Source organism: Neophocaena asiaeorientalis, unplaced genomic scaffold, assembly GCF_003031525.2.
Source record: "Neophocaena asiaeorientalis asiaeorientalis breed wild unplaced genomic scaffold, Neophocaena_asiaeorientalis_V1.1 scaffold1387, whole genome shotgun sequence".
Classification (NCBI taxonomy): Eukaryota; Metazoa; Chordata; class Mammalia; order Artiodactyla; family Phocoenidae; genus Neophocaena; species Neophocaena asiaeorientalis.
In genome coordinates this window covers 45463-68312 of record NW_020172077.1, presented here as the reverse complement: position 1 = coordinate 68312, position 22850 = coordinate 45463, and the positions used below count along the sequence as shown (strand labels likewise).

General features: G+C 36.6%; 2 pseudogenes; both read right to left on the bottom strand.

Moving 5' to 3' along the window:
- Positions 1-247: 247 nt before the first annotated feature.
- LOC112403761 (transcription factor 7-like 1 pseudogene) lies at positions 248-792 on the bottom strand (annotated as a pseudogene).
- A 15997-nt stretch (positions 793-16789) lies between these two features.
- Positions 16790-22850, bottom strand: part of LOC112403756 (peptidyl-prolyl cis-trans isomerase A pseudogene) — a 17675-nt pseudogene continuing 11614 nt past the window's right edge.

Sequence of the window (22850 nt, the reverse complement as noted above, 5' to 3'; positions counted from 1 at the left end):
TAGGAAGAATAACACACTACTTTTCAGTTCTTGTTTTTTAAAGGTTTTTGTTTTGTTTTGTTTTGTTTTGTTAAAAAGCCTTAAGATCAGCTACTGGTTACATCTACAAAACGTAAAGTACTGCTGTTACCAGTCACTTTACAGAACAGTCCGAAGTGGTCAAATATTGACCAGTAAAGTTCCCTTTTTTTTCTTTTCTTCTTCTGCTGCATCATTACTACTCGATGGGTCACGTGACAGGGGGCAGCTTAGTGGGCAGACTTGGTGACCAAGGAAAGAGGCTGGGCCTGGAGCACGGGGAGGGCCTGGTGGGCATGGAGCGTGGCTGGGAAGGAAGGGGGGGACGTCAGCAGAGCTGTGGGCACGGACCCCAGGGGGAGGGGCTGGGACAGGAAGGGGGGCTGGCTGCGCATCTGGCCAGAGGAGGTGGCGGCAGCCTTCGCTGACAGGAAGGCAGCTGAGTGGAGAGCCAGCTGGGCCCGGGTCTCTGGCTTGGTGGTGAGGGAGAGGGGCTGGGCTTGCTCCGAGTGGGTGGCAGCCGCGGCAACCGGGGAGGCCAAGGCCGCTGAGGCGGTGGCCGGGGAGTCCAGCATGCTGCCGTGGGAGGAGGCAGGGCTGTCACAGGGCTTCTGGGGGCAGGTACCTGACACATGGCTTCTTCCTTTTGGAGGCCAGAGCACCTTCTGCCTCCTGGACTTGCTGCTGGGAGGGGGTCTGGGGCAGCTGCTTTTCTCACTTCCTCTTCTTTTTCTTACCGTAGTTGTCCCGGGCTAGTTCAACTTCGTATCTCATAGGTAGCAAAGTGAATTCTAAACAACAAATCAAATATGATTTTTAAAAACATTTTTTGGTGGCGCCGTGCGGCTTGTGGGATCTTAGTTTCCCAGTGGCAGTGAAAGCGCAGAGTCCTAACCAGGGATCACCAGGGAACTCCCTCAAATGTGGTTATTAAATGTGTATTTTTAATGAAATTTAATTTTGTGATAGTATAAATAAAACCGTTTATGTTTCTGTTACTGCTTTTCAGATTCCAAAAGGGTCTTTACATATGTTGCCTCACTGAATTCTCATGAAAATTCTGTGATATACAATTCATAATATTTTTATAGAGTAAGATTGTTGTGAGGGTCAAGGGTGATAATCTACATATAAGCACTAAGCTCTCTGCCAGAAAATGTAAGTAAGCATCAAGTGTTAATGATTATCATTATTATCATTTTTTTCTTATTTGCAACAGCATATCAAATAACTGATCTATGGTATCAATTATTTTATTATTTTTCGTAATAATTTTCTTAATAACATTGCAAATTATTTTTCACCATTGCTAGTGACACCAGGCAAAGGAACATAAAAAAACAAAAGTAATACCTTCTCCATTACCCTTCATTTCATACTTCTTCTTTAATCAATATTAATTGCCTAGTTCATTTTCTTCAACGTTTGCCACATTTAGAAATATATATAATACTCCAAAATTGCATGCATGCAAGTCGTTGTATAGAATCAAATATTGTGATGATAACAGCATTTATGTTTCTCTGTCTCTTCAAAGCCAGTCCATAAAGTTTGGCCTTGGTAGCTTCTGAAAACATGGGATCATGTGTGTTTTTCTCACTGACTTCAACACCTGTCCATTAGCTGGGCTGTTACCTGAGCTTTCAGGTAATCAGTTTGGAGTAATTTTCCAAGGGAGGTTATAGAGTTTGACTAAGGCTACATCTTGATCTGGTGACCCACTGGAGACCTTGAAACAAAATAGCATTTTTACCAAGTAGAATTAATCTTACATAATCCATCTTTTTCATTAAATAACTCACCATGAACCTCCATCTGGGTGAAAGTAAGTAATGCCTTTTTTTGCGGGGGAGGGTGTTGAAAATTATTTTATTTTTCCAGTTTTACTGAGATATAATTAACAAAGAGCACTGTATAATTTCAAGGCGTACAACATAATGACTTGACACACATATACTGCAAAATGATTACCACAAGAGGTTTGGTTAACACTCATCACCTCATATGGTCATAAAAAAATGCTTTTTCCTTGTAAGAACTTTTATTATTTGCTCTCTTAGCAGTTGTCAAATATACTACACAACAATGTTAACTATAGTCATCATGTTTTATATTATATCCCCAATATTTATTTTATAACTGTGAGTGTATGACTTTTTACCACCTTCATCCAATTCTCCCAATCCCATCCTCTGCCTCAAGTAACCACAAATCTGATCTCTTTTTCCATGAATTTGGTTCTATTTATTTATTTTTAGCTTCCACATATAAGTGAGATTATTTCTGTCTGACTTATTTCACTTAGCACAATGCCCTCAAGATCCATCCATGTTGTCACAGATGGCAAGGTTTCCTTCTTTTTTATGGCTGCATAATATTTCATTGTAGATATGTACCACATTTTCTTTATCCATTCATCTATCTGTGAACACTTAGGTTGCTTTCATGTCTTAGCAATTGTAAATAATGATGCCTTTTTTTAATTTTAATTTTTTTAGAATCTAAATTTTAACACACATGGACTGAGTTTGGCTATGTTATAAATTGACAATATATCTGTGGATGTTTACTTCTGTTAAATACCTACTTTATGCAAGAGCAATTCAACTCTCAGTTAAGTATATTGATCTTTGTCATTAATTGAGCCAATAGTACAAAGTTTTCATTATTGTAGCATTACAATATCATTGAGGATCTGGTGTTTCAAATGCCTGCTATGTCCTCTTTATTTAAGGATTTCATGAAATATTTTAAATTTAGATATTAATCTAAATATTGGCTTTCCATATTTATGAAAGTGTCACTTTGTGCTTTTGTTGAAAATTTAGCTAAGCTACTCCATGATATTGCTGCCTTTGTTCAACCAAATGGCCTGCGGGGGCCTTACACAGACACTAGTCCTTCATGCAAGCACATGCCCTACATAGCAGCTGGCAAAGTTATAAGTAAATATAAGTTCCTGATACAACTTCCCCAAGAGTCCTTGTGATCAACAGTCTCCCCTCTTACGTGCCCTTTAGATAAGACACCCATGGGGCTTACCAAAACTCCACTCTTTTGACTTGAATTGATCAATTCCACCGTAACCTGGAAATCCCAAAGCACTCCACCCATGGACCCTAATAAAGGCATGTGCCCTACGTCCTGTCTCTCCCTCTGGCTGCACTCTGCCTTGACCTCCCTATGTGACCCCTCAAGGGTTGCCCGGTAATTCCTCCAGGACCTGTGAGTAATAAACTTCTCTATTTCAAATTCTGCTGTGATCCAACACTCTGTGCTCCACTTAACAAGTGTTAATTTGACAAATTCATGACAGCCTTTTATTCTAGGATGACTAAATTAAAGGAAATGAAAGATCTTTCCAAGACAGAGTTTTCTCCTTTCTGATATGTGAAATTGGCCATTTTGATTTGTAAATGTGTCTATATAAGTGTGTGTACATGGCTGTGTACTTTTATAGGGGATGTATACAAAAATTTGAGATGTGTTGTGATAATATAATGGCTTATAATTTTATGCTGCTTTTAATTTTCCAAAAGACTTCCTCATTGACACCTCATGGCAATCCTGTGATGTAGAATTAATAATATTTTCTAAATCATAGGATTGCTGTGAGGATCATATGAGATTATCCATCAATTAATACTAACAGAAATGATCATTATTCTAATTATTTTAATTATTATTTACTTTTATTTAACTTTATATGTTGAAGTAATTTTACATTCATAATGGATTGTGAAAATAGTACAAAGAATTCCTGTGTATCCTTCATTCAGCTTCCCTTTATGGTAGCATACTACCATATGGTAGGTACTATGGTAGCGTAACCATAGTACATTATCAAAATCAGGAAATTGACTTTAGTAGAATATTATCAATTAGATTATAGACTTTATTCAGATTTCATTAGTTATTGCATGCAGTCATTTCTCTCTCTCTCTCCCTCTGTGTGTGTGTATGTGTGCGTCTGTAAGTTCTATGAAATGCTATCACATATATGGATTTGTATAACCACTACCACAGTAAGGATACATAATTGTTCCATCACCACAAAGGAACTCTATCATATACCCCTTTACAGTCACACACTCCTCATCCACCTCCATGTCTAGACCCTGGGAATCTGTTTTCCACCTCTACATTATTTTCATTTAGATAATGTTATGTAAATGAAATCATAAATATGTAATATTTTGAGGTTCTACTTTTTTTACCCAGTGTAATAACCTTAAGCTCCATCTAACTTGTGTGAGTATTAATAGTTCATTCATTTGTAATGCTGAGTAACACTCCATGGTATATATGTACCACAGTTTGTTTAACCATTCACTCATTGAAGGTCATTTGTGTTATTTCCACTTTTTGATTATTATAAACGGAGCTGCTATGAACATTCATGTACAACAGTTTTTTTAGACAAATTTTTATTTCTGTGGGATAAATGTTGAGGAGGAAGATTGAAGAGTCATGTGGTAAGTGTATATTTAGTTTTAAAATTATCTACCAAACTTTTCCAGAGCAGGTGTACAATTTTACATTCTCCTCAGCAATATATGAGAGATCCAGTTTCTCTGCATCCTTGCTAACATTTGGTATCATCACTGTTTTTTAATTTAGCTGTTCCAATAGTATGTAATGATATCTTATTGCAGTCTTAATTTTCATTTCCCTCATGGCTAATGATGTTGAACATCTTTTCGTGTTTTTGTTTTTGTTTTTGTTTTTTTGGCTGTGCCACGTGGCATACAGGATCTCAGTTTCCTGACCAGGACCAGGGATGGAACCCGTGCCCCCTGCAGTAGAAGCACAGAGTCTTAACCACTAGACCACCAGGGAATTACCAATATACAAAGTTCCAGTTGTGCAGGATGAATAAATTCTGAAGATATAATGTACAGCATGGTGACTATACTTAATACTATATTGTAAACTTGAAATTTGCTAAGAAAGTAGATTTTAATTGTTCTCACAGAAAAAAATGGTAATTATGGGAGGTGATATGTTAATTAGGTTGATTGTGGTAGTCATTTCATAATATATACATATATCAAAGCATCACTTTGAACACCTTAAAGATATAAATTTTTACTTGTAATTAAATCTCAGTGATGCTGGAAAAAAGTAATTCTCCTAAGATGTTTATTAAACATGTCTTTTTCTGTTACACTTATTTATTTTCAAGATATCTGGTTATTATTGCTAGAGACACAGTAGAAAACTAGGTTCAGAGAAATTATTGATGTCCCTCATTACCCTTCTGATTGCAGTTTGCACCCCAATGTTCTTATGGCAAGTGTTCTCATACATACCCTTCCACAACCTACTCCATGCTCAAAAAAACCCACTCACGTTTATTTGTACATAGACATTATACCTATTTACACAGCCAAAAGAATTTTTTATTTGTTGGTTTGCTTTACAATGAAAGCATCAAAATATTTCGTTCATTTTGTGCTGTATACAATCATTATAAAATATTTGATAGGGAATTAGTACGTTTCAAGAATATAGCTTTGTTGTGAAAATGAAGTGAGCATAATCCATCTGAAACTCTATGTATGGACTTACCTTTGGAATAATTGCAGACTAGGAAATTTGTGCCACTCTTCTCAAAGAGCACCACTAATATTACCAAACGAAACCAAAACTGAACAAAACAAACCAACAAAAAATCATCTAACAAGGCAGGGAGATATTATAGAAACAAGATCTGGAAGAAGGAAACTGTTGGGGGAGCTCCTGGAGAAGGATGTGACTGCTGCTTGACCTGTGATCTGGTTCAGAGCAATCAGAGGTTCCTCTCCCCTCCCCTCCCTTGGAAGATACGTTCTGCTCACTGTTCCCACAGTGGGAGCTGTTCCAAGGACACAGCCTCGAGAGAGCGAGGTGTTGCTGAGACCATCTGGACTGAATATATGACTGAACCCCATTAAGGCCTCTATATGAACTTTTAAGATTCAAGCAAGTGGGGATGCAGCCCTGGGAGACAAGCCTTGTATGTAAATTCCCTTACTCAGTAAATTGCCACCTACCAATCGGGGGCGGCCTACCTCTTCCTTCCCTCTCTCCTTGCCCCCCATGTAAGGGGACCAGTTCGCGAACCAACAGAAACCCAAAGAGGTAAGCCTGGCATCTGGAGCTGAATTTTTACCAGAAATTTTTTACCAGAAATAGTGATCATTCTCTATGTCTCCGTAGTTCCTCCTCTCCTTCTCAGACATGCATACTTGTGCCTTTGGGAAGCCATTAATTTTTTTCTGCTCTCTGCCTTTCTTACTGAAGTATTTATCCGGTAGACCTCATCTTTTAGTCGTTTGCTTGGATTTTCTAAGTGATATATATTATATAACACCTAAATGTAGTTACTAAGCCCCTGCTTGATATGTAACCATTAAGTAAAACTTAATATTTTTTTTCTTATTTAATTTCAAGAGCAATTACTGGATTTTTACAGAAGGCACACGTGTGGCTTGTGGGGGTTAAATGACTGCTTTAAAGTCCTACATTCAGTGTCTGCTCTAAGGTTAACACACACGCATACACAAATACATCATATATGCTTACATACATGTATGTTTAAGTTGATATTATAAATAACAAGTGTAACTTTTCTCACAAAAATATGCAAACTTATAAAAAAAAAAATCCTCAATCCCCACAGGTACATATCTTTCATACTATACTTCTTCCATAATCAGTGCTAACCTGCCTGGTGAATTTCATTCAGCAATATTTTATGCATTCATGTTCTCTCAGTGATCTCTCTCTCTCTCTTTCTCTGAATTTCGAGCCAGATCTGCCTCTTTTTATTCACTGCAGTTTTGCCATACAATTTCCTGCCTGATACATCAGAGATTTTCATTCTTTTTGTTTTCGGTGGTTTATCTTGATTAACCTTACCCATATTCATGCAGGTAACATTTTATCAAACAACTTTTTTCAAATAACAATAAAGCCTCATTGGAATTTTAACTTATATATTAATATAAATTAATTAAATATCAAACTAATTATGTAGAAATTACCCTAGTCTCACCTAGATTCATCCTTTCCAGGAAAATGATTGTTTTTCCACCTAAATTTACATAGGTTTTAACCATTCATGATAAACCTATTTCTGAGCATTTTGCTTTTTCTTTCTATTGTAAATGGCTTCTTAATTCTGTTGCCTTTTACGAAAGATTATTACTAGTATATAAAGATTCTGTTAAATGTTTGTATACCTGTTTTCTGTCTATACACGTTTCTGAACTACTTTGTAACTTATCAGTTTTCCTAATGATTCTTTAGATTTTTCTAGGTAGATAATTATAATATCATCAATGTGTTTGAAGCTTTGTAGTATTGGAAACAATTCACATTTCAGTGAATCGTATTCAGTTTATGCTACATTTGGTCATACAGAACAAATGTGACAGCAGATATACTTCTGGCACTGATTCCCTCTTCTCCACCCAGACAATTCCTTTCTTATATAACTGTGTTTTATGTCTCAACCATGCTATAGGTTCTCAGATAACGTACTCAGTGTGCACTTCATTATGGCAGAATAAAAGGAATTTTGTAGCAGAAGGTAAAGGCAACAAGTTAGTAGGATGGTTTCTAACATTATCTTCTTATGCATCTTCTTCTATCTTCTTCTAAATATGTAGGCCTTACATAAGCATACAACCTATTATCATGTATTGTTATGCTGTAAAGTATTTTCATGATACTTATAACCCCTTAACTTATATACTGATTATCAGCTTACATGATTAAAACACATATATGTGGGGGGTGATGGTGTGATGAATTGGGAGATTGGGATTGACATGTATACACTAATATGTATAAAATGGATAACTAATAAGAACTTGCTGTATAAATAAAATTAAATTTAAAAAACACATATATGTGAGCACTTATCTTTTCAACAACCCTTTAATATAGTAATAGTAGTTTCTATTATTATTATTGTACGGTAAATAAAATTAGACAATCCATACAACTGCATGAAACATAGTAGCTGAGTCCTCATAAGTAATAAATAAATGGAGGCTGCTATTGCTCTTTTCATTAGTAATAAATTTGTTCTTTTGCTTACATAAAAGGACACCTGAAAAATACCTTTTGTAAGATCACAAAAAGTGAAAAAGTGATAATCCAATATTTTTCATCTTTTAAGATATATTTTCTTAATTAACATTGTTATTTCAATAGGAATATATGGTCATTGTTGCTAGAGAAACTGCAAAAATAAATACAGATAAGTAACGATGTTCCTCCATTATTCTGTTTCTGGTCAAAACTTTCCCATTACTACAACCCACTATATTCACCCAAGGGTACTACTCAATGTTAATAGCCTGGTACATATCCTGGGATATCCTTCGCCACGCTCAAACAAATCAGTACACAGCTGTGCAAATATATACACACATGAATGTAATTTATTCTCACTTCAGTACATAGAAATTTTGTTGTTCATTCTATGTATAATAACAAGATCATTGTGTGTGTTTGTGTATTATTTTGCAAATTAATTTAATCTCAAAATCTTATGTTTATTTCTCTAGATGAAATTTTTGTCTCTGCAGTATACATTGCATTTATATATATATTAATTTTTCCTCAAATGTAAAATTTTCTCCAAAGAATCTGACCCACATATTTTGTCTTATATATCTGTTAGGTGTTTTTATCTCATGCTAAATAAAAGTTTGATCTTTCAGTGGTGTTAATAATGACTTTATTATTCATTTCTTTGGAATTTATCTCAGTTTTACCTCTTTTTTGCATGAGCTCTAACAATGCATGCTGATTATATTCTACTGACTTCAAAAAAATAATTATTACAATGGATTATAATATATGGCTTAAAAGAAAACATGAGTCTATCATGATACCTTAAAAAAAGGGAGAGAAGGACAAAAGGGAAATCTCCTTTGTACCGATGCCAACTAATAATTACATAAGAAATGATGATAGAATTTTTTAATTGCCACTGTGCAATTCCCCATGTAATATTTGATTCAATCAAGTGTATTCAAAAGATTCCAATTGCGTGAAAGGTTATTGAGCAATGAGGTATTCACATAGCCTTGAATATTACCCCAAAGATTACTTATTAATTACAAAGAAACAAAGATACTATTAAAATGGAGAGAATTGGCAGTCACTCTTCTAATCCAGTATTCAAAATTATTACCACCAATATGGGACATTTGACATTATATGTCTCCTGATGCGATATAAGAAATATAGGAAATCATATAAAGTCCTTGTCAAAATGTTTAACCTGAATCTACTATTGTAGAAACAGACAATTGAGAACATGAGACATTCTAAAGGACAATAGACCTGGGTTCTTCAAAATTATCACCATCATAGGAGAAATAAAGTCAGGAACACTAGTCTAGATTAAGAAGCTAAAGAGACATAATAATCAAAGACAAAATATGACCCTAGATTTGACCTTGGATTGAAAATTAAATACCTATAAATGAAAATTCTGAAGATAATTGAGGAAATACAAATCTAAACCGGATATTAGATGATGTTGAATTTACAGTAACTTTCTTACCGTATGTAAGAAAGTATTCTTATTATTAGGAATTACAGGCTGAAGTATTTAGGGGTCAAATGTCAAGATCTATGTAATTTATTTTCAAATGGGTCAGCAAAAAGAGGAAGTATGGTATGATGTAACAATTGGTGAGTCTAGATTAAGTTACACAGGTATTCATTGGAGTATTTAAAAATTTTTTCAAAATAAAAAGCTGGGGGAAAATATAGTGCTGGGATTTTTAGTCTCTCCCTGTTTACTTGCCTTAAAACTGTAATGCATTTGGGGGGAAAATGAACATTTTTACAACAGTAAATCTTCTCATAAAGAGAGTTAAATATACATATACTCCTGGATTCAATCCTTAGGCATTCCATTTCACTCTCTTGGCTTTACTTCTACCTTATTGGTCATTCTTTCTAAGTCTCTTTTGTTAGTTCTTCCTCGTCTCTCTGTCTTCTAAATTTTGAATATATTGAGGCCTTGGTCCTCATCTCTCCTCTCTCTTCCTTCATTATCTCATGTAGAAGCATAGCTCTACAATGCCATCTATGGCTGACAACTCCCAAATTTACATACCTCAGTCTACTTTCTCCAACTCTAAACTATAATAGTATATCAACTGTTTACGTCTCCACTTGGATATCTAATAAGCTTCTTTAATTCAGCACATTGCAAATTGAACTCCTAGTATTTCCCTTATGAACCTGCTTCACCCAGAGCTTACTCCATCTCAGTTGTTAGCAACTCCATCCTTCTAGTTGCTCAGGCCAAAATCTTGGAAATTGCCTCCTAACAGGACTCTCTGCATCTTACCCTTGCCTCTGTATAGTCTGTGATCAACACAGTAGCCAGAATAATCCCTTTAAAACTATATTATAGGGCTTCCCTGGTGGCGCAGTGGTTGGGAGTCCGCCTGCCGATGCAGGGGACACGGGTTCGTGCCCCGGTCCGGGAGGATCCCACATGCCACGGAGCGGCTGGGCCCGTGAGCCATGGCCGCTGAGCCTGCGCGTCCGGAGCCTGTGCTCCGCAACGGGAGAGGCCACAACAGTGAGAGGCCCGCGTACCGAAAAAAAAAGAGACTATATTGTATTAATCTTCTTCCCCAAAATTCTTTAATGGCTTTTCTTTTCAATCCTAGAATGCCTGTGCCATGTTTCCTCTGCCATGAAACATTATCCCCCAGATATCTGTATTACTTTATGTCTCAAGATCTCCTTCTATTTTTTTGCTAAACTCTCAACCTCACAACGAGGCTGACTCTGACCATCCTGTGTTGTATTAAACTTGTAGCCATATCCCTACTCTTTTATCTTTCTCCATATTTCAATTTTCCATAGCAGTCATCAAATTCTAATATACAATTTTCTTATTATATATGTTTACAGCTTATTACCTCTCTTCTTCAATGTAATATAAAGTCCATGGGGGCAGAGATATTTTAGTGTTTTATTCTCTGCTATAACCCAAGAAATTCTAATGGTGTCAGACATATAGTAAGTACTCAATAGATGTTTGTTAAATGAGTTAATTATTTTCAGTGTAAATTTTTGCATTTTACTTAATACTTTTCCTGAACTTTTCTTAATAAATATTCTTTGGTACTTTATTATTATCTCTATTTTCAACGGGTTTTTATACTCATTATTCCAGTTGATTAGTACTACTATAAAACAGAACTGTTACCTTCATCTTTCTTTGTTTCTCTCCAACCTTTCATGTGTCCAAAGCATTGTATAATTAAAACCAAGACAGACTCCCCATCATCATAATTGAAAGTTCTATGTGTGTCATTGAGATCAATAGCTATGGCCCCTTTTTTCCTTTTTTTTTTTTAACTTTCTCTCTTTGCATCAATTTTATTTATTTATTGTTTTGGGTTTTTAAATTTTTTTTTAAACTTTTTAAATTGAAGTAGAGTTGATTTACAACGTTGTGCCAATCTCTGCTGTACCCCTTTTAATTTCTGATATCGGTGTTTTGCATCCTCTTTCTTTCTTCTTGGTGAGCATGGAAGATGTTTATCAATTTTACTGAACTTTTCAGAGAACCAGCTTTGATTTATTTGATTTTCTCTGTTATTTTGCTGTCTCCAGTTTCATTTACTTATATTCTAATTTTTATTATTTCCTTTCTTATACTTGCTTTAGGTTTAAATTGCTCTTCTCTCTCTAGCTTTCTATGATGCAAGCATAAGTTATAGATTGTAGATCTTTGTTTTTCTCTAATATATGCATTGAAGACTATGAACATCCTTGTAAGCACTGCTTTCCCTGTATCTCACAAATTTTGATAGGTTGTATTTTCATATTAATTTATTTCAAAATATTTTAAAATTTCTCGAGACTTTTTCTGTGGCCCATATGTCATTTAGTGGTGTGTCGGTTAACTTCCAAATATTTGGGACTTTTCCAAGTATTTTTCTGTTATTGATTTCTAGTTTAACTCTACTGTTGTCTGAGAACATAATTTGCATAATTCCTATTAAATTTGGTAAAGTAAGGTTTTTTAAAATTTTTACCGGAGTATAGTTGATTTACAATGTTGTGTTAGTTTCAGGTGTACAGCAAAGTGAATCTGTCATACATATACATATATCCACTCTTTTTAGATTCTTTTCCCATATAGGCCATTACAGAGTATTGAGAAGAGTTCCCCGTGCTATACAGCAGGCTAAATTTGGTAAGGTATGTTTTATGGCCCAGGATGTGGTCTGTCTTGGCAGATGTTCTGTGTGAGCTTGGGAAGAACACGTATTCTGTAGTTGCTGGATAGAGTATTCTATAAAAGTCAATTAGATCAGTTTGATTGATAGTGCTGTTCAGGTTAACTATATTCTTACTGAAAGACAGTTGTTGAAGTATAATAGTTGATTTCTCTATTTCTCCTTGCAGTTCTAACAGTTTTTGTCTCCCAAATTTTAATGCTCTGTTGTTAAGTTACACACATGTCTTTTTGTTTCCCTGGAGAGTTGACATTTTTATGATTATGATCCTATTTATCCCTGATAATTTTTATTGTTCCAAAGTCAGCATCATTTAAAATTAATATAGCTACTTCGTCTTCCTTTTGCTTAATGTTTGCATGGTATATTTTTTCCATATATTTATTTTTAACCTCTGCCTTTAGAGTGAGTTTCTTGTAAACAACATAGAGTTGGGTCTTGGTTACTTCCCCCACCCTTTTTATAGAAATGAAAGAATTTTTCTTGGCTTTTTAACATGAGAACTTGGTGGGATCTCTGGAGGTAAAACTCACAAGTGTGGACGCCTCCCTAAGACTGCAGTCCCTAAGGATTCCTCGCTCTCAAACTAGTCTACACACTGCTTCCAGTAATTTCTCAAAGTTATGGTTTGACTGCTCTTATCACTTTATGACTCTACTGGCATCTAATCCAAGTAAATTGATCTCAACTCTTCTTTGTATTCACCTTTCTCTCCAGATTTTGGGATAGTGGTTTGCCGTACAACTTTTATTCTCTAATGGTTCCAAGGAAAGTCACTGGTTTTCAGTTTGTTCAGTTTTTTTCTTGTATGTATGGCAATGATGATTTCCAAGCTCTCTACATGTTGAAGTTGAAATAGGAAGGTGTCCTTGTTTTTGAGTATGATACGCTTATATTTGTTCGGGGTTTGTGTGTGTGTTTTTATTCTCTGAGGTTCTTGCATCTCTGGTTTGCTGTCACTAATTTTGGAAAATTCTTCACCAGTGTTTCTCCAAATATTTATTTCTGTCCTTTTCTGGCTTTCTTTTTACAGTCCAGTTGTACACACTTAAGACTTATTTAATAAAGTACCACATCTATTGATACATTCCAAATATCTTAGCTCCTAGATAACTAATGATTAAGACCAAATATCACTTTTGGAATAAGGCATAATTTTGCAGAGTAATTCCACAGATTTAGGCTTTGAAAAAGAAATGAGATCAGAACTGGTGAAAAGTGGAAGGAAAGCATTGAATAGGGGATATTGACTTGAGCAAAGTTATCAGCGTGTAACTGTAGGAATTTTTAGGGATCAGAGAATAGAACAATCTGCATATAGTGTTCATTTTAGAAACGAATAAGGTGTATGCCTTCTTTTTGCTGAGTTAATACCTACTCACCCTTCAGAACTTGCTTTAAACATCAGAGCTAGCATTTTCTGACCTCTCCAGAATAGATTTAGTCCTCCTACTTTATGCTTTCATAGCACTATTTATTTGTTTGTTTTTATATCATCAATACACATTTATTGAATGAGTACTATATGATAGGAATTGTGTTAAGCATTTAAGGACGATATCATTTGAGTGTACGTTTAAAATTTGTCTTTTACCCTCCACTGTATGTAGCATAAAAAGACACGGCAGATATGTCTTTTCTTTCACCATTGTATCCCTAGTGCCTAGTGTAGAGCTTGCCGCGTATTAGGTGCTTAATATATCTTTGTTGACTGATTAAGTAGTCCATTGGATTCATTTGTTGAGATTGCTAAATTACCACTTCAGTCAATACTTAAGGCTAGTAATTCTGAAAACACCTAGAATGGCCCTGCGGTATCTTGAATGATTTTGGAGTTGGATGAGAGAGAAATAACCACTGACGAATTCACTGTATTCTTTTTGGACCACATAATCATGTGTGAAGTAGCTGCCACTTTGAAATGATTGGAATTTGTAAGTCGTTTTATTTGGGATTTTAAAGTTAATTTAACCACAAGTTCCTTATTCAAAACCGATCTAAATGCATAGTATTGTCAAAATTATTTTCTTGCATTCTGTTCATATATGTATGTAGTTCCTACTTGGTTGAAATAATCTTGGTATAATAATAAAAAGTTCTGAATCCATTTAATAACCACGTATAAGAAATAACTATATTTCTCTTATCTGTCAGCAAAGTGCTACAGTCTTTTTTTTTCTTCCAGTGACCTAGATATACCCAGAGCCTGTGAGATTTGCTCTGAATTTATCTTAAAAATCAATATCAGTTTTCCTTTGCCTATTTCTATAGGGAATATTTTCTCTTTGCCTTCCATCCATCCGCAGTAGAATCTTTAGTCAGAGACAAATAATATGACAAGCTTCCCAGATTCATCTCCCAGAAAAGAAAGGAATTTTTTACATTGGTTCATTAAGTAGAGATATCCTATCCTGAGCAAAGTCCCAAGCTAGCAGTTGCTAGCTGATGTTCAAAATAGATAAAAATAGATAGATTTAAATCATCTAGTATAATATTTGCATAGAAGATTTTTTTCTCAGTAATTAACCATTGAATCATAATGTGTGTTCACTAACGTACCAAATAATACTTCGTTCCAAAAGGTGAGCATAATAATTCCTTACATGTGTTTAGTACTTTGTAAATTCTAAAGGTTTTCAAATCTGACAGCACAATTGATCCTCATAACAACCCTTTGGGGTAGGTAAGGTGAGTGTACCTGGCATCGTATTGGCTCATACAGTGTTCATTCCTTAAGCATTTCTCTTTTACATTCTTCTACTCCAGAGGCTGGAAAGATGAATTCTTGTTTTCCAGTCTCCCCTGCAACCAAGACTGACTCTGTGGCATAGTTCTTGCCAAAAAGATGAAAGAAAGAAAAATCTAAGTAGTGTTCTGAGAAATCATTTTGATTACTGATGAAAAGAAGGACAGATAACACGTGTTTAGCCTCATTCCTTTACCCTCTTTGCCTATAACACACAGATGTGATGCCTGGAAGTACAGGAGCCATCGTACAGCCACATGGTAATGTTGGGGAGGAAGAAATTTTCCTCTACCCTTCTAGGTTCTTCTGGCTAGTCTAAATTGACATGAGACAGATTAGCAGGAGGAAATCAAACAAAGTTTAATAATATGTATGCATGGAAGAGACCCAGGAACACTGAGTAACTCACCAAAATGGCTGAAACCCTCACCTTATATACCATCCTCAGGTAAAAACAAAAGAGGATGTTGATGTAGTTAGTGGTTTGGGATTTCACGGGGGAGAAAGGCAATTGACGTGGAGATGGAAAAGCAAATGTTTGCTGGGCCAGGCGGAGACATTGGGCCACAGAAAGGAATTTTAACCAACAGACTTAGCTAAGTCCGTCCCTGTCCACACACCTAGTTCGTAATTGTAGTTATCTTTAGGGGTAGCTCCCTTCCTGGAACAGGTCCTCTATCCACATTCTTTTAGGCACTTAGGGGGAAAGTCAAAGGTTCTTCCTGAGTCTTTTGGGCCTTGATTGTTTTCAGCTCCAAATAATCCGCATGCCAAAGAGACATTTTGGGGTGGCAAGTTTTACTCCCCTACAGTAATGATGGTGAAACACAAAAAGCCTTAGTCCTTTAATTCAAAGGACTAAGTCTTTTAATTCAAAGACCATTTAATTCAAACAATGCCTGCTCATTTTTGGATTTCTGTTATTGTGAGAGAAGATAACTCCTATTTGAACCACTGTTCTTCAGGTATTCTGTTATTTGCTAATACATTTCTAGCTAATGGAATTGGCTCATCGCTATTTAATAGGTAAGGACAATAAAACTTAAAATGAGAAATGACATGTCCATTAACATAACAACAGCAGGGGAATGGGTCTTTAGCTTTCTGTACATTTTAATATGCTAATACACTTAAAATATTTTAAATGGAATCTTAAGCTAAGAAAATGAAAATTGTTATGCTTTTAAAAATAGAGCAAATCTGGTAAAAAGATCTCGGTTACTTCTAGACTAGAGCACATTACCATTCTCTGGAGGCTGCTCTGAGCTCTAACATTTTCCATACTTATTAAGAAAACTGATGCATATATACAAGCACTTTTCTATGGTATTTACTCAAGAGTGGAATTGCTGGGCTACGGAGTACGTGTGTCTTCAATTTTATTAAATAATTCCTAACTGTTTTCCAAAGTGGTTATATTAATTGCACACGTCCACTGATAGAGTATTAGAATTATATGTTTTTCATCACTGGATATTATCAGACTGTAAAAATTTGCCAGTCTGGAATGTGGGTAATGATCTTGTACTGTCGGGTTTTTTGTTGTTGTTTTTTAGTTTTTATTTCATAATCATAAACAACTTTGCAATCCAGCTAAACTTGGAGGGGGATAAGGAAAATATGGAACCGAAAGAACTGCAGTAAGAACACAAAAATTATAGGATATTTCAAGCAGATGGGGGTGAAGGGGTGTTCTCCTGAGCTACAGAAGGAATGTCTGGTGGTTAAGATAAAACACAATTCAGATTTATAAGATTTGTCCACAGTCAGCAATGGTGATCTTCTTGCTGGTCTTGCCATTCCTGAACCCAAAGCACATGGCTTCCACAATATTCTTGCCCTCTTTCACCTTGCCAAAGACCACATGCTTGCCATCCAACCACTCAGTCTTGGCAGTGCAGATGAAAAACTGGGAACTGTTTGTGTTGGGGCCAGCACTTGCCGTGGACAAGATGCCAGGACCCATATGCTTCAGGATGAAATTCTCATCATGAAATTTCTCCCCATAGATGGACTTGCCACCAGTGCCATTATGGCGTGTGAAGTCACCACCCTGGCACATAAATCCCAGAATTATTCTGTGAAAGCAGGCACCTTTGTAACCAAATCCTTTCTTCCCAGTGCTCAGAGCGCGAAAGCTTTCTGCTGTCTTTAGAACTTTGTCTGCAAACAGCTCGAAGGAGATGCAGCCCAAGGACTCTCCCTGGATGGCGATGTCGAAGAACATGATGGAGTTGACCAAGGTGTGCAGCGTGGGAGGCTCAGGGCGGCGGCATCTGCAAGGCCTCTGGTACTGTGGTTTTAATTTATATTTTCCTGAGTTGAGTACCATTTCAAATGATCTTTGGACATGTGGAATTACCCTGTTTTGAAGGAACTGTTCAAATCTTTTGTTCATTTTTCTGTAGAGGTCTTTGTTGTCTTTTCCTTATTGATTTGTAAGATTATATATAAATATATATACCTGATTCTCATTATTCACAATAGTTATGTTCTACAAAGTCACCATAAACACTGAATTAGCAAATGATGAACTATGCTCTTAGGAAGAATACAGGATTAGGTTCCTACGGGTCTCTGGTGACATTTTCACCGACTGAAGTGTCATTTGTGTTGTATAGGTTCTTTGCCAATGTCCTTTTAAAACAAGCCAGTCTCATCAGCATTGTAAATCTTCTCTTCCCATTACTCTTTTCCTGTACAACACTTAGTGGATACTTTTAAAATTCTTCCACAGCCTCCTGACCTGCAGAACCTGCCTCACCTACAAGTTTAACGTTTTTCACACCATATTGCCTTTTGAAACAAGCAAGCCAATCAGCCAGGATTAGTCAAGGAGGTTTAATATTTTCCTAACCCTGAGTAATCTGACTGTAAATTTCTTTGGCTTTCAGCCTCACAACATTGAGGCCCACTATGCTTTTATTAATTGGTTATCATCTTATAAATCCACAGACTTAACCACTCTTCCATCTTTTCCATAGGATCATCACACACTATAGCTGTTACTTTAGCACTTTCCAGAGCTGCCTGATGTAAAGATGGACAAATTTCCTCTTCCTTTTTCTGGATATACCAAATCGTTGACTCATTAACTTCGAAGTTGTGAAATGTGAAATAAAATGGAGTCACTTATGTTAAGGGGTCTTAAGATAGAGCTGGGAGGCCATTACCAAGGTGGACTTTATGCATGTCCCAAATGGGTGGAACCCCAATCTGGTTTCTGGCTGGGTTCGAGTCCCAGCGTGTTGCACAGTTTCAGAGCCATGAACTTTTGAACTGGGTCAAACTACAGACCAAGGAATGGGAGTCGGCAAGAACACCTGCAACTTGTCACAGTAACGAACTTTACCTCCCTTCTGCCCCTAATTCCAATTAAAATTCCTTGTAATGCAAAACCCTCTTCTTTGCCTTTAAAAGCTCCTAACTTTTACTCCCTGGTGAGACACTTTGGGTTGCAACCCGAATCTTTGTGCCCCAGTTGCACTTCTTTGATCTCAAATGTCAACTACGAATTGGCACTCGCCATTGGCACTTGCCATCTATCGCTACAAGGATTAACTCAGGTGCTGCTGCAGCTGCTGACTTTCAACACCCCTGAAAGCAGTTCAGGGTGGAGAGCAGAAATGAGGCACCCTGTGCTCTGGGAAAAACTGGCAGAACAGGTCTTCAGATAGTTAGATATTTTCAGGAGCTGATTTTATGAGCCCAATTCTTGCATCTCCTCATATCTAGAAAAGCACTAAAAGCCTTCATGGTGACATCTGCTCCTTGTGACTAGCAGTAACCTGAACGAGACAAGCAGAAACCTTCTGTAAAAAAATATGTGCTCTATTGCATGTACTCCCCCTTCACCAAAATCACATATATACTGGCCTTCCGCCCTGCCTCTTTGGAGCAGTTTCTCAGAGCTATCTGGGATGCTGTCTCCCGGGCTCCAGTCCTCATTTTGCCCCAAATAAAACTTAACTTGCAACTCTCACGTTGTGTATTTTTTAAGTCGACACAAATAAATGCTTTCTACTTGATTATTGCCTCCTAGGTTTATTTAGGTTGACAAACTCATGGCCAACAGCACTGTAACTCATGCCTGAACAAAGTTTATTAATACTCATAAAGCAAATCATAGCCTGCTTAGGAACACTTGGACAGTACTCCAATGCTGTGCTTGGAGGTCATTTCAAACAGCAAAATCACCGCAAACAAGTGAAAAAAAATGCAAAAAATATGGCGCTAAATAGACCTTGAAAAGAACAATTGTTTACAGTATGAGAGCTGAAATAAGGCAGAGAGCATTGCCTTATTCGACCTCAGCTGGCAATGTCTGTGTTGAAAGACTCAAATTCACCACTCAGTGCATGATCACAAATGACCACAAAAACACGGTAAGTATTGATTTTGGGATTACAAAGAAATTTTAGTGAGCAAATGGATCCACAAGTACCAAATCTGTAAATAATGAGGAGGGATTTTGTATATTGATGTATGTGTGTGTGGTGAAATCAGGGTTAAATTTCATTTTTTTCCCTGTGTATACCCAATTGTCTCAGCACCATTTAAGAAGAAAAAAAAACTGACCTTTCTCCACTCCTCTGCAGTGTTACTTTTGTCAAAAATCAAATATCCATTTATGCAAGGTTCTATGTGATATTATGATTTATAATGAGAAGTATGTATTTGGTCTTTGTCCTGTTTCTGGCTCAGAGCTCCTAAAACACTTGGAATTTCCTAAGGATGAGAGCCATAATGGTGTTTTGTTATGTTAATGAGGTGACTTTTGGAAAGCACTTGAGAAACCTATGGGTGGGGGCTGATTGCCAGGAGAGCCAACCACGTGATTAGAGGGTTGGAACTTTCACTAACCTCCCCCACCTCTGGGGAGGGCCGAGAGGCTGAAGGTTGAATTCAATCAATCATGCCTATGTAATGAAACCTCCATAAAACCCCAAAAGGACAGAGTTTGGAAAGATTCTGGTTTGGCAAACGTGGAGATTTGGGGAGAGTGGTGTGCCTTGAGAGGGCTTGGAAGCTCTGCACCCCCTCCCACATGACTTGCCTATACATCTCTTCCATCCTGCTGTTCCTGAGTCATGTCATTTTATAACCAACCGGTGATCCATCCAGTAAGTAAAACGTTACTCTGAGTTCTGTGAGCTGATGTAGCAAGTTAATCAAGCCCAAAGAGGGGATTGTGGGAACCTTTGATTTATAGCTTGTTGGTCAGAAGAACAGGTGATAACTTGGACTTGAGACTGGCCTCTGAAGTTGGGGTCAGGAGCAGTCTTGTAGAACTGAGCTCTTAACCTGTGGAATGTGATGCTGTCTTCAGGTAGATAGTGTCAGAATTGAGATAACTTGTAGGACACCCAGCTGGTGTCCCAAGAATTGTTGGTATGGAAAAACTCCTCTCACCACATTGGAAATTGGTGACCCAAACAATGATAGCAACTCTATTTCTGCCTTCTCCTGTTCTGTCCGTTTTACTGTCCCTATACCAACACCACACTGCCTTAATTACTAAAATTTTATAATTATTTTTTAAATTTAATTTAATTTTTGTCTGCGTTGGGTCTTCGTTGCTGCACGTGGACTTTCTCTAGTTGTGGCTACTCTTCTTTGCGGTACACGGGCTTCTCATTGTGGGGTGGCTTCTCTTGTTGCAGAGCATGGGCTCTAGGCACATGGGCTCCAATAGTTGTGGCACATGGGCTCAGTAGTTGTGGCTCGCAGGTTCTAGAGCACAGGCTCAGTAGCTGTGGCTCACGGGCTTAATTGCTCCACAGCATGTGGGGTCTTCCCGGACCAGGGCTCGAACCCATGTCCCCTGCATTGGCAGGTGGATTCTTTACCACTGCGCCACCAGGGAAGTCCCAGATGTTATCTTTTTAAACGTCACTTTCTATCTGTTGTTGATGGTACATAGAAATGCCATTCTCTTTTATGTGTTTTTTTATGGAGAACTTGCTAAACTTACTTATCAATTCTAATAATTTATCTCTATATTATTTTGTATTTCTATGTGCATAATTATATATACAATGTGCATATATATATATATATAAAATGTCATCTTGCCCTGCCCCCTTTCTGCTGAATATAACTTGACCATGCTGACTAGGACTTCAGCACAAATGTTAAATTGAAGTGGCGGTAGTGGGCCTCCTTGTGTTGTTCCCCATTTCAATGGAAATTGCTCAGTGTGTCACCATTAAGTATCTTTTGTAACCGTCAGTTTTCAAGTAAAGAAAGTTAAAAAAAATTTTTTTTTTTTTTGTCACACTGTGCGGCTTGTGGGATCTTAGTTCCCCAACCGAGGATTGAACCCAGGCCCTCAGCAGTGAAAGCAGAGTCCTAACCACTGGACTGCCAGGGAATTCCCTTAAAGGAAGTTAGTTTTCTTATAGAAATTTAGCCAAGTATTTCTATTATGACTATGTTATTAATTATATCAAGTGATTTAACTCCACCTATTTCGATGATCCTATGATTCTCCCATTTTAATATGGTAATATGGTACGTTACATTAATTAAAATTTTAGAGCAAAACAGAACAAGCATTTCTGAAATAACTCCACAATCTAATGATATATTATCCTTTTTTCCTGTTGCTGATACTTTGTGAGGATTTTTGCACGTATACTTTGGAATGAGATTCACAAGTAATTTTCCTTTCTTATACAACTCTTGTTAGAGTTTTAACAAGCTGTTAGACTCACAGGATGAGTTGCAAACTGTACCTTCTTATTCAATTATTGGGAATGATAGTTAGTGTAATGCTGGAATTATTGCTGTCTTGAATGTTTGGTAGAACCACTAGTGAAGCTCTTTGTACCTGCAGCTTTCAATGTAGGAAGATTTTCATTACTAATGCAAATGCTTTAATCATTAAAGAACTATTCAGTATTAAATTGCTTCTGGGTAATTTTTGGTAAATTATAGTTTTCTAGAAATTTATACATTGTATCTAAATATTAAGTGTATTGCCATAAAGTTGTTCATGACATTCCCTTATTAATATCTGAAAGATCTGTGACAATCTTTTGTTGTTCCTTCTTAATGTGTCTTGGCAGACATTTATTGAATTTTTAGAATAAATGTTATTTTTAATTTTAATTAATTGCAGAAAAATTGCAAAATTTAATTACAGAAAAATTGCAAAGACAGTACAGACTTCCTGTATACTTTGCACCCAGTTTCCCCTATTATTAACATATTATATTAGTATCATAAATTTGGTAACAAGCCACCAATATTGGTATCCTGTTATTCACTAAAGTCCATACCTTATTCCAATTTTTTTTAACTTTTCACATTATGTCCTTTTTCTGTTTCAGGATCCCATCAATGATCTCACATCACATTTAGCTGTCATGTATCCTGAGGCTCCTCTAAGACAGTGACAATTTTTCAGACTTTCCTTGTAGTTTCGGTGTCAACATTTTTAGGTATTGGTGAGGTATTTTATAGAACATCCTTGAAGTGGGATTTGTCTGATGCTTTTCTTATAATTAGACTGGGGTTCGGTTATACACTATCAACAAGACTTATGACTTTTAATGACCTTGATCACATGGCTGAGGTAGGGTTTCTCCAGGGTAAAGTTACTTCTATTCATCTGTCCCAGCTTACCCTTCCCCCTCCCGTATCCTCAAGTCCATTCTCTAGTAGGTCTGCATCTTTATTCCCGTCTTGCCCCTAGGTTCCTGACCATTTTCTTTTTTCTTTCTTTTTTTAGATTGTGTATATATGTGTTAGCATATGGTATTTTCCTCTTTCTGACTTACTTCACTCTGTATGACAGACTCTAG